Raw genomic sequence first — 4,927 nt, forward strand, 5'->3', positions numbered from 1 at the left:
GACCCCTCCAAGCCGGATACCCGCGGAGGGGAGGATATCACTCAAGACCTGAACTTAGAGTCAGGCGACGGGCTGGATTCATTGGACAACATCCAGGAATCCAAATTTTCGAGTTCGGAAATTTCTCGGCCTCTGAGCCTCAGATTGGGTGAGGCTTCGGATTTAATTCCACCCACCCACCCGAACATAAGCGATCTATCCCAAATCAGGCAAGAGCCCAAAGAAACAGTACATCATTACTGGGCCAGATTCCTCCTGGTTAGGAACAGGATAAGGGACTGCCGCGAGGAAGACGTAATCTCAATCTTCTGCAATAATTGCACGGACAAGGGAATCCTCAACGCCATAAGTCGTCGTGATATTACACGCTTCGCTGACTTGGAGTCCATTGTACAAAAGTACTGTGCGATGGAAAGCGCCTGGAAAACCGAAATAAAATTTTGGGACGATCCGGCCCTGAATACAAACCCAGTCCGAAATAAAAGGGTGCATCATCGCCAGACACCCGGGTCAAACACCAAAAAGCAAAAACCCTCTATAGGGCATGGAACCGTACTGGAAGGATGGCTTAATGGACCCTGTAAAATTCATAGTAGAGAGGATGCCACACCAACTCACAGCCTTAGAGCATGTTGGATACTCCGGCAGGTGGCCAAAATTGGCAAAGATCTCCTAATTCCGAAGGCCACAGAAAGCCACCCCAGAGACACCAATACTGTATTAACAGTCTTCAAGACTTTCGCATCAAATAATATGCGAAAAAGGACACTCCACAGCCTTGCCGAAGTCTACCAAGTAGCAACAATAAACCCATGGAGTGACACGGCTATTACCTTTAACGCCAGTGATGAACCTAAATTCCGAACAGCCCGAGCACCAGCCGCATTGGTCCTTAGTCCAATAGTGGACGGCTTTCGTCTTACCAAGGTACTCATGGACGTCGGCAGTGGATTGAACCTCATTTATGAGGAAACCCTTCAAAAAATGGAAATAGACTGGAACCGCATTGAGCGAAGCAGCACAACATTTAGAGGAATAATCCCCAGTCGGGAAGCGCACTGTACAGGAAAAATCACACTAGATGTGGTGTTCGGCACGCCGGATAATTACAGGTCCGAAGAGGTCACGTTCCATGTGGCTCCGTTCAGCAGCGGTTATCACGCTCTGCTAGGACGGGAAGCGTTTACAATCTTCCAAGCAATACCCCATTACGGGTACATGAAGCTCAAGATGCCCGGGCCTAACGGGATCATCACTCTCGCTAGTGATCCGGACATAGCACTCCGCGCCGAAAACAAGACAGCCGCACTGGCCCTCGAGGCACTATCCGAAGCCCTAGAGGCTGAGGAACTAACTGTGCTGCGCTCCATGGTGAATAGGGACGATGTGGTACTCGACAAAAGATCCAAGTCCACCTCCTTTAAACCGGCGGACGAAATAGTCAAATTCCAGGTCCATCCAATGGACCCCAATAAAACAGCTTCCATCGGGGCACAGTTAAACCCTGATGTAGATGCCGCACTGCGAGAGTTCCTACGAGAGAACTGGGACATTTTCGCCTGGCACCCTTCAGGCATGCCAGGAATCCCACGCAGGCTGGCCGAGCACAGCTTAAATATCCTAAAAGGATGCAAACCTGTCAAACAAGCTCTTCGGCGTTTTTCCGAACCTAAGAGACAGGCCATGGGAGAGGAGCTAGCAAAGCTATTGGAGGCCGGATTCATCAGAGATATAACACATCCGGACTGGCTAGCAAACCTGGTGATGGTACCAAAGAAGGACAAATCCTGGCGCCTGTGCGTTGATTTTAAAGACCTTAACAAGGCTTGCCCAAAGGATCCCTCCCCCCCCCCCGCATCGATCAAATTATCGACGCTACTGCAAGACACGATTCGTTGTGTTTCCTCGATGCATATTCTGGCTACCATCAAATCAAGATGGCAAAATCAGACCAAGCCGCAACGGCATTTATTACACCATACGGCCCATTCTACTTCAACACATTGCCCTTCGGGCTCAAAAACGCCGGCGCAACATATCAGTGCATGATTCAGACATGTCTGGAGAAACAAATCGGCAAAACAGTGGAGGCATATGTAGATGATGTGGTCGTCAAAACAAGACATGTCGAATCTCTAGTAGACGACTTGAGGCTCACATTTGATAGCCTCCGAACATACGACATCAAGCTCAACCTGGAAAAATGCGTTTTCGGCGTTCCAGCCGGAAAGCTCTTGGGCTTCATTGTATCCGGTAGAGGAATTGAAGCAAATCCAGCCAAGATCCGAGCTCTGTAACAATTGGATATCCCAAAGGACCTCAAACAAATACAAAAGTTAACCGGATGCATGGCGGCTCTAAGCCGCTTTATCTCCCGCTTGGGAGAAAAGGCCCTACCCCTTTACCGCCTCCTTCGGCGCACCGAACACTTCGAATGGACGGATGCAGCCATGGCCGGACTCGACAAAATAAAAGCCATATTGGCAACAAACCCAGTCCTGGCCGCGCCAAACATTGGCGAACCAATGCTATTGTACATTGCAGCAACACATCGGGTTGTAAGCGCAGTGCTCGTCGTCGAACGAGAAACGGACGGACACAAATTCCCCCTTCAAAAGTCGGTCTATTATGTGTCCACTGTCCTCACTCCGTGCAAATCACGGTACCCGCATTATCAAAAGATTGCGTACGCGGTATTCATGGCATCCCGGAAGCTACGACACTACTTTCAAGAGTGTTCAATAACAGTAGCCTCGGAAGTACCACTTAACGATATTATAAACAACTGTGACGCAACGGGCCGGATTGCAAAATGGGCCATTGAGCTTCTCCCATTCGACATAACTTATAAGCCACGGCGAGCCATCAAGTCGCAAGTTTTGGCCGACTTCGTCGCAGAATGGACGGAGGCCAAACTCCCTAAAGAGTACGGCACATATTCAAATTGGATCATGCATTTCGACGGCTCCAAGATGTTGGCCGGACTAGGGGCTGGCGTCGTTTTGACGTCCCCCACAGGAGACACAGTTCAATACGTACTCCAGATTATGTACACAGACTCCAACAATGCAGCCGAATATGAGGCCCTTTTACATGGTCTCTGGATGGCAGTATCCATGGGCATTCAACGCCTAGAGGTGCGCGGGGACTAGAACCTCGCAATATCCCAAATAAATGGAGACTCCGATGCCAAGGATCCAAAAATGGCAGCTTACCGCAATGCCGTCCTAAAAATGTCATCCCAGTTCGAAGGGCTTGAAGTTCACCATATAGCCCGGGAAAATAATCAGGCGGCAGATGTCCTAGCACGCATCGGCGCAAAACGCGATGTAGTCCCCCCCCAACATCTTCTTGGAAAGGCTGTTCAAGCTATCCGTAGTATGGGAAGGGGAGCCGAACAATAACAGCCTGGACCCAACCGCACTGCCCGGCACCGAACATTCTGACACAATCGGAGGCTCTGCCAATGAAATAACACCTTCAGCCCACGTAATAATGGTCGTCATCGCCCCGTGGACAGAACCATTCCTCGCCTACCTTACTAGGCAGGAACTCCTCGAGGACCAAAATGAGCCATGCTGCATAGTGCGTCGATCCAAAGCCTACAAAGTCCATGAGGGAGAGCTTTATAAGAAAAGCACTACCGGAGTCCTTCAAAGGTGCATCTCCGAAGAGGAAGGGCGGAACCTCCTGGCTGAAATTCACGCCGGACTCGGCGGTCATCACACTGCATCTCGGTCCCTTGTAAGCAAGGCCTTTCGTACAGGCTTTTATTGGCCGACGGCCCGAGCAGACGCCCAGGACTTAGTCCAACGATGAGTCGGTTGCCAGCTCTTTGCAAACCAAAGCCATATGCCACCCACCGCCCTCCAAACCATCCCCATCACTTGGCCCTACGTGGTCTGGGGGCTTGACATGGTTGGACCACTTAAAGGCGGAACCCACAAGCAAAAATACTTACTGGTCATGGTGGATAAGTTCACCAAATGGATAGAAGCCAAGCCTGTTAAGACGGCCGAATCCGGACCAGTGATAGACTTTATATCCGGGGTTGTACACCGTTACAGCGTCCCCCACAGCATCATCACTGATAACGGCACAAACTTTACGGCCGACGAGGTAAAACTCTGGTGCAAAAACATGGGCACCAAGCTCGATTATGCTTCCGTCTATCACCCACACACTAACGGCCAGGTCGAACGTGCAAATGGTCTTATCATGAGCGGCATCAAACCCAGATTAGTGCGGTCCCTCAAGGAATCTAACACGCACTAGGTAGAGGAGCTCGACTCCGTACTCTGGGGGCTGCGGACCACGCCGAATCGCACCACCGGATACACACCATTCTTTATGGTGTACGGCACAGAGGCAGTTTTGCCTTGTGACATAATTCATGACTCACCTCGAGTGCGCATGTACGAAGAAAGAGAAGCCGAGCTCGATCGGCAGGACAGTTTGGACGCATTGGAGGAGGAGCGTGACGTGGCAAAAGCCCGTTCCGCATTCTATCAATAGCAGGCTCGAAGATACCAGAGCAGAGAAGTACGAGCCAAAAATTACAACATTGGCGAATTAGTTCTACGCCTGCCGGACAAGAAAAAGGACAAACTCAAGCCCAAGTGGGAAGATCCCTTCATAATTGACCATGTCCTGACTGGTGGAGCGTACCGCCTGCGAGATGCATCGGATAACCGACTCGAGCCAAACCCATGGAACGCAGCCAGTCTCCAAAGATTCTATGCCTAGCACTAGACTCTGTGTTCGTCTCCTTCCTCTGTCCATTTTTTATATACCGTCTGTCTTACATTTCTCTCCTTCTCCCCTTCCTTTCTCTTATAGCCTTTAAAGGCTCATCAAATGTCGTGCTATTCGCACTCATTAAACCTGGGGGCTTCTTTTAATAGAAGCTTATTTATACGGGCTTCAT

Source organism: Triticum dicoccoides, chromosome 2A (genome assembly GCF_002162155.2).
Source record: "Triticum dicoccoides isolate Atlit2015 ecotype Zavitan chromosome 2A, WEW_v2.0, whole genome shotgun sequence".
Classification (NCBI taxonomy): Eukaryota; Viridiplantae; Streptophyta; class Magnoliopsida; order Poales; family Poaceae; genus Triticum; species Triticum dicoccoides.